General features: G+C 37.4%; 1 long non-coding RNA gene across 1 annotated transcript; it reads left to right on the top strand.

Moving 5' to 3' along the window:
* The first annotated feature begins 11,690 nt into the window (after nucleotides 1-11,690).
* LOC113157648 lies at nucleotides 11,691-17,415 on the top strand. Its single transcript, XR_003298509.1, has 4 exons — nucleotides 11,691-11,937; nucleotides 12,549-12,689; nucleotides 16,792-16,880; nucleotides 17,250-17,415. It is a non-coding gene; the product is annotated as an uncharacterized LOC113157648 (long non-coding RNA).
* Nucleotides 17,416-17,695: the final 280 nt, after the last annotated feature.

The following is a 17,695-nucleotide window of genomic DNA, read 5'->3' as shown; positions in this document are numbered from 1 at the left end:
TTTAAAGAAATCAACCCACACAGGATCCCCATGTTTTCTACTTGACAGTCCTTCCTTGCTTTCTCACTTGATGAGTGTAGCTCCTGGAAAAACACTTTTATTATTTGTAGTTTGTTCTTCACCTCTGTCTCCTCTAACAGGTAGGTGATGATCTTCAGGGTTAGGGTTAGGGTTAATTTTAATATGTTTCAGAGGGTCAAATTATGGCATGGAATCAATAAAATAGACCATCTAGGAGATTGATTAAACTACTAAACTGATCTGTCCAGTTAGAAGGTCATGTGGTCTGATGAGTCCAGATTACCCTGTTCAGAGTGATGTGCATCAGCATAAGAAGAGAGGGGGTTTAGTGATGCACCAGTCATGTCTAGGCGTCCACTGTACAAGCTTTGGGGCAGTGTTATGATCTAGGGTTGCTGCAGTTGGTCAGGTCTATGTTCAGAAACACTATGTTAAAATTCATTCAATTATAGTATATAATATAAAAATGTAATACTATAGCGCCATTCACACAGATGTTGTCTCAAGGCACTTACAGTGTAAGGTTTAGACCTTACAGAGAATAATTATACAAAAAAAAGATACAGAAAACCCAACAATCCCATCTGAGCAAGCTTTAGGCAATATAAGTGAGGAGAATTTTAAATTCAATTCTGGATTTTACAGGGAGCCAATGGAGAGAAGCTAACGTAGGAAAAATATGATCTCTCTTGCTAATTCCAGTCAGAACTCTGCAGCATTTTGGATTAACTGGAGGCTTTTTAATGAGTTATTGGGACAAACTATTAATAATGAATTACAATAGTCCAGTCTGGAAGTAACAAATGCATGGACTAGTTTTTCAGCATCACTTTGGGACAGGATGCTCCTAATTTTAACAATGTTTCTCAGGTGAAAAAAGGCAGTTCTAGAGATATCTTTGTTGTATGAAGTGAAGGAGATATCCTGGTCAAAGATAACTCAGAGACTTGTTACAGTATTACTTGAGGCCAGAACTAAGTCATCTAAAGTGAGAAATGTGATTAGACATAGTGTCTCTGAGGATTTTTTAGAGCCCAAACAGGATAACCTCTGTCTTGTCTGGATTTAGGAGAAGGAAATTGGAGGACATCCAGGTCTTTATGTTTTTTAAGCATTCTTGAAGTTTAACTAATTGATTAGTTTCTCCTGGTTTCATAGATAAATATAGCTGGGTATCATCTGCATAACAATGGAAATTTATAGAGTGTTTCCTAATAATATTGCCTAAAGGGGACATATATACATTGAAAAGAATAGGTCCAAGCACAGATCGCTGTGGAACTCCATAGCTGACTTTGCTGTGCATGGAAGATTCATCATTAACATGTGAAAAACTGAAATCTCTCTGATAGATACGATTTAAACCACTCTAGTGCTGTTCCTTTGATTCCATGACATGTTCCAGTCTGTGTAATAAAATGTTGTGATCTATAGTGTTGAATGCAGCACTAAGATCTAACAAGATGAGTATAGAGAGTAGACCATTACCAGAGGTAAGACATCTTTGAGGTGTCTAGTTGGGATGGGATCTAAGAGACATGTTTATGGTTTAGAGGAATTAATTACGGAAGTTAATTCAGAATGATCTACGGGGAGGAAGCATTCTAAGTATAGGTGTGGTCTATGTGTCCAAAGAATTAGGTCATCTGACTACCTGAATATGGTAGACTCTGACCAATGTCTCCTCTCACAGGTAGAAGATGATCTTCAGGATCCTGCTGCTCATCAACCTGATCTCATGTGTCTCTGGTTAGTTCACATCTTCACTTTATTCTCCACCAACTCAACAATTATTTATAGTTCAATAATTCAAGTTGTCACTTTGTGTCTGTGTCTCCTCAACAGGAACATTTGTAGTGAATGAGACACAGACCTCCTATCAGGCAGAGGAGAACCACAACATCACACTGGAGTGGACGTTCACTATCAGACCTCACACATCCTCTAACTCAGTGAACATCTTCTGTGACATGTTTACTGACCACAGTCACTTAGTCCTGTTCATCTCCATGAAGGTGTTGAGGTCTCCGAGTCTCAGGATCAACAGTTTTCAGGAAGAGTCCAGTTGACAAAGACGTCCTCAGAGAAGGACGAATCAGACTCCAACTGTCCAGACTCAGGACTAATGACTCAGGACTGTACCTGTGTGAAGTGAAAACAGATCAGGTTGGAGCTCTGACAGATGTCGACTCAGCGTCACTGGTGAGTTGATTTAGAAAAACTCAGTAGTTCACTTTCTCTCACTGATTTTTCCTAAACACAAACCTTTTCTAAGGGTGAATTAAATCAAAGTGTCACTAGAGAAATACAAAATCTTTCCACTTCAATCACCAACTTTTAATGTTCTGTGTTATTTTTGTACAGCAGCTGCTGATCAGCATGAAACCCAGAGACCGACTGTGAGTTCACAACCAGAGAGTCGTGGGGGGAGCAGCCTCCACACTGTTCTTGGACTAACAGCTGCTGCTCTACTGGTCAAACTCTGTGTAGCTGAGTAGTTGGAGTAAATCTACTGATCAGACAGGAAACCTCAGTTCAGCTGCGGTTCTATCTAAGAACAACAAGCGGAATCCAACTCTATACAACATAACTCCGACTCAAGTACGCTGTAATGGTTTTTTTGAGCTTGTTCAGCGTGTGAAGTGCAGGATGTTTAGTCAGTCTTCCTCCGTCATTAGTGATAATTTTATTTGTGTTAGCACTCTGAAGGATAGATATCAGCGTTTTGAGGAGCACATCCAGACTCTAGAGAGGGTTAGAGAGTTTCCACAGGTGGAGATAGCCAGTCCACGACTCCGGCGTTAGAGCCCTCATCGTGGGGCGAGTGGGTTGACGACTCTCCGGCATAATCACTCAGCCAAAGCTTGGGCTAAGACCATCCCACCGGCGCACACGTCCAGTGATGCATCCGCTGAAAAAGCTGAAAGATGACAAGACAAAATGCCATTTGTCATTTGTCCATCTTTTAGATTATTTAGGCTGAAAGTGAAAATTCATTTACGCAAAAGTGTGAGGAGCTCAAATCCTACCGAAGCTTGCAAATCTTATTATTAGCAGATATTTTATTACATTAAACTTGACTTGACAAAGTATGACACATTGAAAACATTCGTACATTCAACGAACCACAATTAAAACCTTTCTGTCTCTCTGTCGAGCTACACATGTCATTCCTGAGCTGCCAACCACCCTCTGCCCTCTGGACTTGTCTGACTTGTCCTGATGCCCCGCTTCTGGTTGGAGATCTTGTCGCCTGGATGGTCTATGTGGTGTCTTGGAATGCGTGTGGTGACTGGGGTTGGCTCCACGCCACCATGAAGACGGTCCTGGCCCCTGCTGATGTTGACAGCTGTTTCTCTGAGGTCTTGACTTAACAACAGTTGCTCGATGGTTCACTCAATAGTTCGTGAGCCTCCAATAACTAACTGGACTCTACATTAACTTAAAGACATTAGCTGTTATACTGAACTGCCTGCTGCCTAACACACATTATGAATGCTTAGTTCCTGATTTCTGTTGTTACCCAAATGAGGATGGGTTCCCTGTTGAGTCCGGTTCCTCTCAAGGTTTCTTCCTCTTGCCTTCTCAGGCAGTTTTTCTTGCCACTGTCGCCCTCGGCTTGCTCATCAGGGACAATGTGACTATTATGATTCATACACATTCACTGTTCATATTAACTTCCGTAGTTTCTTTGGTTGGGTAAAGCTGCTTTGCTACAATGACAATTGTTAAAATCGCTATACAGATAAAATTGAAATGAATTGAAAAACATGAAAGGATAATTTTCCTGTTTTAACTTGTTCATATTTCAGTGTATTTGTGATTAAAATATTACTAGAAATAAAACAATTTATACCAGCCCACATATGTCCCCCCTTTGTTATTTTTCTTTCACTCTCCTCTGAAGTCTCACACACTCTCTCTGTGGTAAATCTTTTTACAGCATCATTAGCTTATGTGATGTTAACAGATGACGTAGTTGTAAAACTAATTGTGCTCTGTGGGGACTGTTACCAGGTCTAAACTGAACCCTTACAATAAATCAAGCTGCTGTGCACCAGTGGTTTGTAAAAGCTGAAACTTTGTAGTTGTAGAAAGTTTCTCATTCAGTTTTAGTAGCGTTGAAACATTTGCAGCTGAATGATTCGTATCTTTGTTGAATAAGAAGAGGGGAGTTTTGATGTTGGACACTTTGGACATTTATTATTTTTACTGCAGCACATGTGAACAAGTTACTGCAGGTTTTGAAGGTTAGTTACTTCCACCAGATGTCACTGTCCTGTTGGTTTTTGAAGCCTCAAACCTCCACATGATTTCCTTACTGCTGTTCCCATGTGTCACCACTCGGTCTTTTACTCTTATAAGCAACATCTTCTACCTCCTGCAGGTCAGACTCTGTTCACTGTCAGTGGACCTCAGGACGTCTACCAGGCAGAGGAGCACAGTAACATCACACTAACATGGCTGTTCTCTGTCACTGCTGACATGTCTGACTCCCTGTTCATTAATTAATTAATGACAGTAGATCTAAAGTTGAGCCATATCAGGATGAGTTCTACAGGCGAAGGAACAAATTGAATGTTTTTTTTACTGATCTGAGACTGAACGACACAGGAACGTATCTGTGTGTTGATGTTATGAACAGTAAGAGCAGCTCTAAACTATGTTACCTCAATGTTACAGGTAAGTTAACATCACTGTTGCTTTGGTATTTTCAGTGTAACCAGGCCTTTGAATAGTAAACAATGGTTTTAACTTCAAGCAATTTGTGAAGTAGTTCAAAGTTCAATATAAAACCTAAAAATCAATTCTAGCTTTATTTTCTGTTGTCCAGAGACAGTCTGTTTACAGTCCAGTCTTCTCTGTCTTGCTGTTTTTACACATGTCTATTATTTATGTAATTTATGACAAATTCTGCTCGTATTTTGCGAGGAGTGACGTCTAGCCCGCAAACGCTTATGGGAAATGGTGTTCCATGAAGAGCGCGACACACTATAATTCAATAAAGACCGTTTTATGTATTTATTTATTCCTTAAAACTTCCAAACTTCTTTCTTTTAACACACTAATCACTTTAAACAACACACTGTTCTAAAACGCTGCGCTCCGAGTCTCATTGTTTGTTTTTAGCGATGTGATTTTGAATGAATGAATATATCAAAACTTCCTGGTCGTAAAAACAAGGAAATAAACGCTCCACGTGTTGACTCTGTACGATCAGCCGCTTTCATGTCGACTTTAGATCTGGTCCATAAAAGACCTTTATTCATACAGGGTTAAAACAAAACGTAGTAACTTCATTATAAGTTGTTATTGATATATTTTATTAATAGATAAACAGCATAGGTAGAGGTGAATATGTTTAATGTAATAACTGGTTTTATCATGGAGACCAGGGACCAGACTGGTTTTACTGGTGTAGTGATGAGAAAGCGGGGACTTGTGTGGGAATTGTTTTACTCTATCAAATGTGTAGCTACTCTGCTTTTCCTGTTGCTTGGTTGAATGTGGGTAATGATATGAGATGAGTCGTGTTGATATGTGGGCTGATGACTGAAAACAGAGAGAGAGAGATTGAGCTGTGTGCGCACTGTAATTCAGCTGCTTTATATTATTATGTATCTGTATTGTAGCATCAGGTGTCTTAATATAAGGCAACTTTGATCTCATATCTTTCTCCTCTTACAGGTTTAGATGTGATGATGATTACTTTTAGGATCTTCAGGATCCTGCTGCTCATCAACCTGATCTCATGTGTCTCTGGTTAGTTCACATCTTCACTTTATTCTCCACCAACTCAACAATTATTAATAGTTCAATAATTCAAGTTGTCACTTTGTGTCTGTGTCTCCTCAACAGGAACATTTGTAGTGAATGTGACACAGACCTCCTATCAGGCAGAGGAGAACCACAACATCACACTGGAGTGGACGTTCACTATCAGACCTGACAGATCCATCACCTTTATTATTATCTACTGTGAACTGATAAATAAACTTAGACGTTTTGGTCTGTTTCATCTCCATGACGCTGTTGAGGTCTCAGAGTCTCAGGATCAACAGTTTTCAGGAAGAGTCCAGTTTGACAAAGACGTCCTCAGAGAAGGACGAATCAGACTCCGACTGTCCAGACTCAGGACTAATGACTCAGGACTGTACCTGTGTGAAGTGAAAACAGATCAAGGTTGGAGCTCTGACAGATGTCGTCTCAATGTCACTGGTGAGTAGATTCAGTAAAACTTTATTAACAAATCAGCAGGTTGTTAAAAACCTAAGGAGAAACAGTTTATTTAAAGTTTGGACTTTTCCTTCTTGTAAATCTGAACTATGTTCCACTTTATTATTTGGTTATAATTTAGTTTCTTCTTTAGAGAAATGTTTATTTCTCCTCATGACTGACACAGATGTGTTTGTCTCTTTTAGCAGTGAGAGACTCATCTGAACCTCAGGAAGAAATTGAACTAAACACAGTAAATCGAGGATGGATCGGTCTTTACTGTGGACTGGGACTGACAGCAGCAGCTGTTTGTTGTTGTTTATTTGTTTTTCAACTTAGAACAAAAGCTTTTGTTGTTTGTGGCTCAGGATCTGTGGTTTGATTCCCAGTGTCCTTGGACAACACTATAAATGTCCGAGTAGCATCTTGAATGTAGAAGAGGTCCATAACAATTTCCTCCTGTTCTTCAATTTCCAAAAAATAAGTTATTTAAATACTAATAAATACTATCAAACATGACTCCAGCAGAATGTAACCTAAGGAAATATTTATATTGACCCTTCTCATTGTGAGTTCTACCTTTGGTCCAAAATAAATATAGAGCATTAACTGTTACACATATTGAAATGTAGCTACAATGAAGGTTTTCTGTTTGTTAGTGAACAGTTGTTTATTATTTCCCTAAATCACTAAAAGAGCTTTTTATTGTTTTGTCTTCTTTAGATCATTAAGCTTGTTAAAATGTATCTGATGTATCACAAAGTGCTTTATTGTTATCATCTGACTTATCTGGATGAACTAATTGTAAAAACATTTACATCCAGACTTTAAAATTGTGGATTCAATTAAAATGACGTTTATGAAGTTTACATTCTTGACAGTGATTTGTGACAGTAAATCAAGACGTTTCAGTCTGATTCTGATCAATGTCTCACATGAACTCTTGCTGTAGAATCAACGGATGATTTAACGATGATGAAAAATGATGATGAAGTTGGAGCAGGTTGAGCAGTGAAGAGTCTGTCCAGGACTGGTGAGTGATCCAAACCACATTACCCAGACAAACCTGTATGCAAACCCAAAAAAAAAAACCCAAATCCACAATGCAGTGAGACCTCGTCCAGGTCTTAATCCAGTATCTAGTCCAGCATATTGTTTACAAAGTACAGACTGCTCCTTATTTTATTAAACATATTTATCCATGCATATTTTATTAAATTAATTAATTAGTAACCATGGTAACACTCTTTTTTTTGCAGAGGTGATAGAGGTACTCAGATAATGACTTCACAAACCTTGTTGCTATGAATTTACTTTAAAAAATCATAAATATCCATTTCATTGTTTGGAAGAAATTTAGACTAAGCAAATTCTGGTGGCTGCACCCCAGTGAAATAAAAGCTTTTTAAACAGAACATATATATTTTTAACTCATATAACAAACTTTATGTACTGACAGATGGTTAAAACATAACAACACATTATAGTTATTAGCTGAATAGCTGAAGTATCTATTTTAACTGGGCTGACAAATACATTTAGTATTTATTCCACTGCAGTGGAATAAAAACAACATAAAATGGAAATACTTGAGTATTTTATCTAGTATAGTGCACAACTCTGTTTAAGTACTGTATTTAAGTAAATGACTTAAGGAATTAAAAGGAAAAATGGGGACTAAAAGAGGAAGGAATTAAAGTCGCTTACAGCACGTTTTCTTTGCTCCTTTCTATGAGCTAATTCAAACACCTCTCCCTATTCTCACCTACAATTAAATAAATGACACCCAGTCAAGAGGAGTATACTACATGGATGCAGTATAATCTAGGTAGTCCTGCCAACAGTCCTGTACTTTTCTACAATTCACTACATCTCTCTTACTCATTTTCTCTCAAGCTCATGAGCGTCTTCGCTGTTTGCCTCCCCTTCTCCCTTACTCTCTTGCTAATTCTGTCCTTTTTTCCAGGTCTTCAAGGTGGAGATCAAATCACACGGACTGACCTCTGATAGGAAGATTTGTACTACACCACGTTTCTACTCCGTGTGTCCTATAATGTCCTCCCCTTAGTCCATCCAACCTTGGCTGATTCACAACAATACCCTCTGGTCTAGTTTACTAAAGATTGACTGCACTCAATCACATGCGAACGTCACAACATCAAACTTAACATGCTGATCTACTAAGGGTGTACTCTGAGCACAGTGTCTTCAAAAGCAAAATAGCACATGATGTGGATTTTGCACTTTTGCCTTCATGTTAATATGAATGTAATAGTTAAAAAAAATGTATGGATACCCCTGATTAAAATTAGATATATCCTTTATCCTCAGTCATTGATTAGATTGTGTTTGTTATTGGTGACAATATACAGTTTGATTCAGTATGCCTGAGGGTAACGTAAACAGAAACTGAATAGTTCCCCCACCTTCATGTATCTGAAAGAGACCCTCAAAAGCGACGGTAGAAGTTTTCAACTTTCCAGACTCAGGGCTGATGACTCAGGGTTGACATATGGGTATGTGGGGGTACTATTAGAAATAAACAAAATATTGATATATAACATTTTTCCAACGTTTTTCAGAATTTATCAGTCCCACTCAGCATCATTTTTTTAAAAAGGCGTCTGTAAAAGATTTTTACTGATGTCTGAAAATATCTTAATAAAGTCTGTGAAGATTCTCATTCATCCATCCATGTTTGTTATCTCAAAGTTGACTGAACATCTTTCTTGTGAAATGCTCAATGTTTATTTAATAAGTGTAAATTTCACACTCTATTAGTAAGGCTAATAAATCCCAGAGACAACATGAATAAATTAGCAGTAGTAGTAGTTGTTGTTTACTGTGATGGATGACGACCTTTATGAAGTTCCAGGTGTCTGAAAGTTGCATCACCAATAGTGAGAATCCAGAAAACCTTATAACAGGAAAACGCACGGCCCGTAAGGGCAAGTGTAGATGTGTTGGAAAAACTCTTACTCTAATTTTCAGATCTCTTTTGCATAGTGTATATCTAACACCTACTACCGAGAGTAGAGCATTGGTTTCATGTTGTGGGCGTCCTGACACGATGTCATCGCATGTAAACAATTGAACCAAGGAAATGTACAATTGAACATTTTTTCCATTATATTTCATTTCATGTTCTTAAAAATCATCTGTTATTGATTAATGTGATTTCCTAACCTAATGTTTCCATTCAATTGTTAGCTACTGCCAGACTCCAGACTTTGGTTTGTTGTCATCCTGTTGCTTTGTTTTGCTTTTGTTTCACTGTGTTTTTATGCACACTGACATTCATACATGAAGTGCTTAGAATTGCTCAGCAAGTCCCATGATCAGGGGACAGTCCCGACTGTATATTCATCTGTTCCTGCCCACCTTGTTTATGATGTCTTTGCCACTCCTTTCTATAGTTTTCTTTAAATGCACCTGAAGTAAATAAATGTATTATGTAAATGCAAATGTAAACATATTGTAGTGTTATTACTACATATTTCATTTAACTCTATGTCTGCTTTTGATTTGCAGTCAACAGACAGAGTTGATTGCAAACTAAGTAGTAGTCTTAAAATATTTGTCTTCTTTGCACAAATCAATGATGCAAATCAACCAGATCTTTGAATGTGAACTAAACTAGCCATGTGTGATTTGTGTTTGATTACATTTCATAATCTTGAAGCCAAAGTGAAAGACAAGGCCTTGCAGATCAAAAGTCAAACGTCCCTCAGTAACGCTGATCAACTGCCACAAAAGTTTCACTGATTCAGAAATAGAAAAGACACAAAAAAAACGTTGTGTTGTGGTTTTTAGACACAGTCTGAGCTGTTTAGGGGAAATAAAGTAGCTGCTGTTTTTATCATTTTGTGTCATCAGACTTTCATTAATGTGGACAACGGGCTCCTGAAATTGTGATGTCACAGTGAAACGACATTATCAGGGATGTTTTCATCAGTAATTTCACATATCACAATATTAAAATGATCAGATAACACAAACAGTTAACAATGAGCACAATTTATCACATTTAATATAAGTTTGTTAAGTTTGTACTGTAGCGTGTCTGACTCATATTAGAACAGTTAATATCGGAAAACATGTTCACATGTCAGTTTTAACAGAGGTAATAGACAATCAAATAAATCAGTCGAGGCAGATGGCCGCCTGGTTCTGCTGGAGGTTTTTTCCTCTAAAGGGAGTTTTTTCTCTCCACTGTTGCCTAAAGCTTGTTTAAATGGGATTGTTGGGTTTTTTATATAATTTTTTTGTATAATTATACTTTGAATTTTGTAATTGAATTGAATTAATAATTAATAATTTTAGAGAATTAGAAGAACCTTACATAACTTAACTTGACCGTCAAATGTTCTGTAGGTTTATTTCCATTAGTGAGCCAATAAAAACATATAACTCATATTATGCTTTTCAGCGTCTGTGCTTTACATGTAAAGTTGGAGTCCCATGTTAGAGACAGTCAGAGACCCAAAGCTGAACATGAACGTGTGTTTAGTGATAACACCCCGGTTTCACTCTGATCAATTTGTTTCTGAAAATGCTTTGTCAGGCATTGGTGAAGTTCCACTGATAATCTGTTGTGAGCTGCTACACGTCGCCCCATCTACCGTCTCAGGTGAGCTGCTACCTCTGAGTCTTGAGAGGAATTATTACATGTATTAGCAGTTTTTTTTTTTTTTTATAACTTGAAAACTGTATAATCCTGCAGTGATGGAGCTTTAAGCTAAAACAAAAACTCTAAATTGAACACAGTGTGACCACTGAACTAATCTTGTTTAATTACTTACTCTTTATTATAAATTGAATAATGATCCAAACATTACTACAGTACTTAAAACAATAAATGGTTCACACTGCTGGAAAGTGGAGCTCATGAACTTTGCTTCAGCCGGTAACTTTAGTTTCTTTTTTTTAACAAGTGCTTCAAAGTTCATCTGAAATTCTGACTATCAGCACCATCAACACAGTTTCAGTGTTTGGAGACAACACAGCTGGTGGAAGAACTCAGATCTTTTACTTTAAGCAGCAAATGGACATAATAATAAAGAAAACTTTATTGACGCCCTTGGAAAAACATTTGGGGTTATTTAACTAAATAATGATTCTTCATGCTTTGCTCCGTCCAACACTTCAGGTATCAGTCTGTTAAAAATGCAATAGCTCCAAAACTTAATGAGAATATTTTTGTGACTAATTATTAGTAGTGAGCCTCAATCAAAGACCTTAACATGTGGACATCTCCACTTTCACTGTGCAGCTAAAGAAAATGGAGCTTTTTTATTATTATTGCTGATTTCTTTATAAAAGGAATTGAGTTTATTCTGAAGTAAATTTATACACCGTGGTTTATTTTGTCTACAAAGCAGCTCCAGATGTCAGGTGGTGTCCTTCCTCCTCCCTCTGATCAACCAGCTGTCACCGGCTCACACGGTGCATGTGATGCGTTTGTGTCCGTCTGTACATGTCGCTCCTCTGCAAATATTCACATTTTCGCTTGTTAAATTTTTACGGATGAAGACGTTTAATCACTTTTGCGTGCGACTAGTTCCACACAGAGGACTTTACAGGTGAGAAAAGCGCGAATATTTCTCGTGTGCGGTTCATTTCGGTGCTGTCTGAATTTTACTTCCTCGTCAGACTCAACATTCAAAATCACCGCCATCATCGCGCTGCTGCGCAAACACAGTGAGTAGAGATGAGAAAAAACGTTTGTCACGTTGTTTCTTATTATGATTTTATTCTAATTGTGGACATATAGTCTTTATCACTTCCCAGTAAGCATCACTGATGAATGCATTTTTAATTATATGTATCCTTACATGTGTCTGAGCAGGTTACTGCACATTGCTGCATAAAAACACCATGTTCACATAGTTTTACATTAGAATATTAAATGCATCACTTTACTGTTTAATAAAAGTAAACCTGCTTTCTTAAGCAGTAGTATTAAGCAGTATGTTTTTGCACCTTGTGATAAATTCACCATGAGCACATGTGAAGCTGCATCAGTTCTCTTCCTCATCTGTGAGAACTGTTTGGTGATGTTTCCAGTTTATTACCTTTGTTAAACATGTGCACATTATGATAGAAAGATTCAGCTCCCGGCCAGTAATGAATTAACAAAAAGAGTTCATTTCTGCATCCAAGCTAACGTGGACATTTATTTAACAAGTCACTTTCCACTTTCTGCACCTTTGAAAACTCCAAAATGAAGAACATGCAGCATGTAAACTTGAACTGAGTCTTTAGTCACATCTCGATTTTTACATAGTTGATAACGAAACATCATTTTTCAGGCTTTTTACTGGAATAAACCCTGAGAGAAGTAGAAGAACGAGGACTGGATGGGGCTAAGCCACAAACAAAAAGACAACAGCAGTGAATTCACGTTTATCTGAGGAAACTCATGAACTATGAGTGGGACTTTGTTGAAGAAGGTAACGTACATTCATCAGATATTTATCCCCTAATTGTTTATTTCTCACACTTTTTCACTGCTTCTCATTGTATTTTTTTGTATTCAGTCTAAATATGTTATGATGTTAATATGTGATGTTGTATTGATATGTATGAGAGTCACCTGCTGAGTTTGTATATCTATCTATCTGCTGAACACACACACTCACAATCAGAGGTCCATCAAGGCTGTTTGTAATAAACAGCAGTCAGTCTCTGACTTTCCTCCCTTCGTCCAATCAAGAACATGTACTTAACCATGTGCTTGTTAGAACATTCAGCTTATTTTAGGACATCATGTAACATGGCTGCTGCTGTGCGTTGTTATTTTAATTTCAAGTACAAAACATTTTTAGTTACTGAAATCTCTTGTAGATTCACATGAAACAGGGTGAGATACCATCTGCTTTGGTGTAACTGTAACTGTGGCTACACCACAAAAACCAGATTCATAGTTCAGCATCGTCAGAAATGCTATGAATTCTGAAACGTTGTCTGTTATCATCAAGTGTTGTATAAAATCTTTCATGTTAATATTTCTGAGCCTGTTTTCATCATAAATCTCTGATTTGTGTTAGCAGTGCACATGTAGTTGTTGATTTCCAAATAAAATGTAATAAGAGGCAGTTTTTAATTGTTTCCCTTTTAGCCAGCTGTGAACAACAACTATAGACTATTACAATATTATTTTTCTTATTACAGTACATTTAACAGTGTGAAGGCCGACTATTGCTATGTGTTCAACCTCTAAAACAAAAGATGGTTAAAATGTGTGGAAATTACAAAAGTTAAAGAAATAAGTGCATGTAAAGTACAGCTGTATAGAATATTTTTAAGCAGTTGAGTTAACTGTGAATGCCGTGAAAGTCAAAATACAAGTACATACTGTGTACTTGTATCTGCTCTAGATTTGAGAAGTCATTCTGGGAATCCACTGTCAGAGCGAGACGTGAGGTGTAGGTAACTGCGGTAGAAACTTGGTTAAATTCCGCAGCAGTCTGTGCTTCTGATTGTCAGCAGGACTGTAAGGGACCAAGCAAAGGGACAAACAAACACTCAACCTACTGCAAACAGAGTATTTTAAAGGAAGATTGGATGCTTTTATGTCTGGTTTTGTCATTTTCCGCGTGTTCCCTGCACTAAGATGTAGGGGAAGTGAAAACCTCAAAACTAACGTGACACAGGAAGCGTGATCAATCATTAAAGGGTGGGAGTTCAAAAGCAACAGCTTTTACATAGAGCAGCTAGTGGAAGTTTCTGCAAAAAGAGATTTGCAGTAGATAAAACCATAACGGAGATTCCAGTGGTGACTTAGAGTTACAAGTTTAATAGAGAACCATTTTGACTAGCTGAAATCTACTAAAATGGACTAACCTGCTGCATCATTTTCCACTTTGATTTTCATGGTGTTTTTGAATTCGGTAGGTTGATCGTTTTAATCTCCATGAAATGATTTGGCATCATTTTATTTTAAACACATCACCCATTCCAAATCAATATAAATATCTAGCATGACTTTTCCCATTGAAATCAGAAGTGTTCCTTTAGTTTTTTTGAGCAGTGTATATAATATGTATTAATACACCTTTAAGAAGCATTTTACTATCGTCTAACTCAGAAATCACGTTACGTACGTTTGTTGTTACTTTGCTTAGTGAAGAGTCTGGTGTTTCACGTTTATCTCTTTGTTGTCATTTACTTCTGTTCTCACTGTTGTCTCACGTCCATCCTACAGATTTGACTTAGGATGGAAGCTGCATCATTTCTTCTCAGTGTCATCAAGTAACTGACCTCAAAAGAAGTAATGCGTCACCATCCCATCTACAGTTTGTTGCTTATAAAAAGCTGCATATTATTAATGTTCCTGATTTTAAAACCAATAGCAGGGAATTTGAAATGAGATATGATGGAGGAAGAATGAAGGCACTTTACTTCTTCTTCTTCTTCTCTTTCGGCTTTTCCCATCAGGGGTCGCCACAGCGAATCATCCTTTTCCACCTCACTCTATCATGAACATCTTCTACCCTAACACCAGCCAACCTCATGTCCTCTGTTAACACATCCATATAGCTCCTCTTGACCTCCTGCCTGGCAGCTCCATCTCCAACATCCTTCTACCAATATATTCACTATCCCTCCTCTGAACATGTCCAAACCATCTCAGTCTGGCCTCTCTGACTTTGTCGCTAACACAGGCAACGTGAGCCGTCCCTCTGATGTACTCGTTCCTTATTCTGTCTAACCTGGTCACTCCTAAGGAGAACCTCAACATCTTCATCTCTGCTACCTCCATCTCAGCCTCTTGTCTCTTTCTCACTGCTACCGTCTCTAACCCATAGAGCAGAGCTGGTCTCACCACTGTCTTGTAGATCTTTCCTTTGAGTCTTGAATGAAGGCACTTTACTGAAGTAGAATTATCTCTGAATAATAATAATACTACGCACATTATGACACTAAAAGTTATTTAAGATCTGATTTAAAATTTGTCTTGTTGATTGTTGTTGTACTCGTGCAGTTTAGTGTTGGGGAGCTGCATTTTAACAAAGAGCGTCACTACAAGAAATTAAAGTATCTTTCTTCTCTGTCAGCATCTCTTACCCAAATTTAGTGTACACGTTTATTATGATATGTACTTTTTACACTTTTCAAAGTTCCTTTTGGATAAGTTAAAGAAAAATTCAGTTAAAGCAAATTGTTGCACTTGTGATTCTTCATTCTTGCTAAATATATTTTGGTACATCAACAAAAAATGAAAAACTGATTCATGTCAATAATTCAAACTTAAAAGGTAGAAAAACGTTTATCGTTTATCTAACACTGATCTTGGTCAGTGTGTTGAAGTGGTGAAGGTTTTTTCACTCTGTATCTATTATTATTTCTAAATTAAATAATGATTTTTACATCATTTCAGACAGACAAGACAGAAATGGGAGTCCAGGTTATACACAGAGATTCAGGGTCTGAAACTATTACTCAAGGAACAGAAAAGAAAAAACGACAAATACAGAAATAGATGCAAGAGACTGCAGCTATATTCAGAGTCACCCAGATCAAAAAACAAATTCTTGTTAGGAAGGTTTCCTGTGTCTACAGAAGTGCACCAAATTTTTTATTTTCCATCATGTCTGAGTGGACAACATCAGCAAAAGTATCACCAAACACAAAATAACTAGCGGGTTACTGCAGCTGTTGTTTCAGTTCAAGTTCTCAAAAAGAATTCAGGACATCTTAACCATTTCAAGAGAACAGTAGAGCTACATTGAGACGTCCCCCTTCATGTTGAAGTATAGATCCTTATGCTACAAATTACAAAACAGTCAAATGTTGATCTCACGTCATATGGAGTTTGATTGAACTCAAAAGCGATATTGAAGAACAAAAGTAACACAACATAAAACTGACAACAAGGAGTTACAAGTGAGTTAAAATGTTTTTTAAATGAGAAGAAGAAACAGAATAAGAAATGATGAAGAAATACAATTAGTTGGATGAGTTGGAAATTAGTATAATAGAGAGTGATCACAGATACCATGGATTCAAAAAGTTTTTCAAGTTGTGTTTAAGCTTCTATTAACTCTTATCTATGTTTTTCATCTTGTCAGATAATCTCATCATCTTGTTTGCATTACAATTAATGTGTTTACTAATGTGTTGTGAAATCTTTATTGTCAATACAATATCCCAGAATTCATTAAACCTTCAGCTTGGTAATAAATTAATTTAGCACATTAAGGTGTTCTATTACAAACCCGTCAAAATAAAACACTGATTTCCTCACTTCTTGGTTGATATGAAATTTACCCCAAAATTAAACTGAATGTGACAGTGAAACTTGGAGTAATTACACCACATAGAGATATTTGTACTTGCAAATATCAGCAAATACTGGGCAGTAGTTATAACGCTGCGTGCACTTCTTAGCTATTGAATGGTTTTTCTCCTTCATTTGTCTAAAGGGCACTAACACACACTTTTGTTGCACACGCGTTTCTTTTTTTTGTTTTGTTTTTTTCTTGTTACATAACCAAAAAAAATTACTCCCATGTGTGAGAGGCTGACAGTCACAGTGCTGGTTTGCTTTAGGATGGCTCAGTGAAGAATGACAGCCTGGGACGCTGCTGGTGGTGTTTTGGTGGTGATAACTCTATGGCTGCTCTCCTTTCCTACTGTGGGTGAGTTAGAAATCATTATTTGCATTATTTAAAGCAGGATTTGGACCTGTCTGTGCCTGGGGACCCATTGATAACTGATCAGTACATGGGCTTTTCATGCAGATCAATCAAGATTGCCTTTGCTTAATGCACAGTGTCATGCAATGCTTTGAAAAGTCATCACAATAATACAATTGTATATCATTAAATTCACACTAACTTGACTGATCTAATTAGAATAATGTGGCTCTAAACAACATGTGCAGTTATCCAGGTGTAAGATCTGAAACTAAACTTTTCACTTTAGTCATAGCCTCATTTTGACCTGTATTCTACATTTCTGTAGTTGTTTTCTAATTTAGCATCTGTGTAATCTTCTACGTCCTGCAGGTCAGTCTCCATTCACTGTCAGTGGACCTCAGGACGTCTACCAGGCAGAGGAGCACAGTAACATCACACTAACATGGCTGTTCTCTGTCACTGCTGACATGTCTGACTCACTGATTATAGACGTTGTATATGTGGAACCTTTGAGAATGGTTTTCCATTATAACCATAAACGTGAAAGCGCGCTGTATCCAGAGGAGTTCTACAGAGGACGAGTGCAGTGTGATCCAGAGCTCGCCAGGAAAGGACAGATTGACGTGGTCTTTACTAATGTGACACTAGACGACACAGGGACGTATCGGTGTTTTGTCTCTGTTGACAGACACAGTAACTACACAACATGTGGCCTCAATGTTACAGGTAAGCTCTAAACATCACGGTCTCCTTTGGTGATTCTCAACTCATTTTAAAATACAAGGTAATTAACTTGGGTTTGCAGCAGAGAAAAT

The sequence above is a fragment of the Anabas testudineus genome, chromosome 18, assembly GCF_900324465.2.
Source record: "Anabas testudineus chromosome 18, fAnaTes1.2, whole genome shotgun sequence".
Taxonomy (NCBI): Eukaryota; Metazoa; Chordata; class Actinopteri; order Anabantiformes; family Anabantidae; genus Anabas; species Anabas testudineus.
This window is presented reverse-complemented; position numbering and strand designations above follow the sequence as displayed.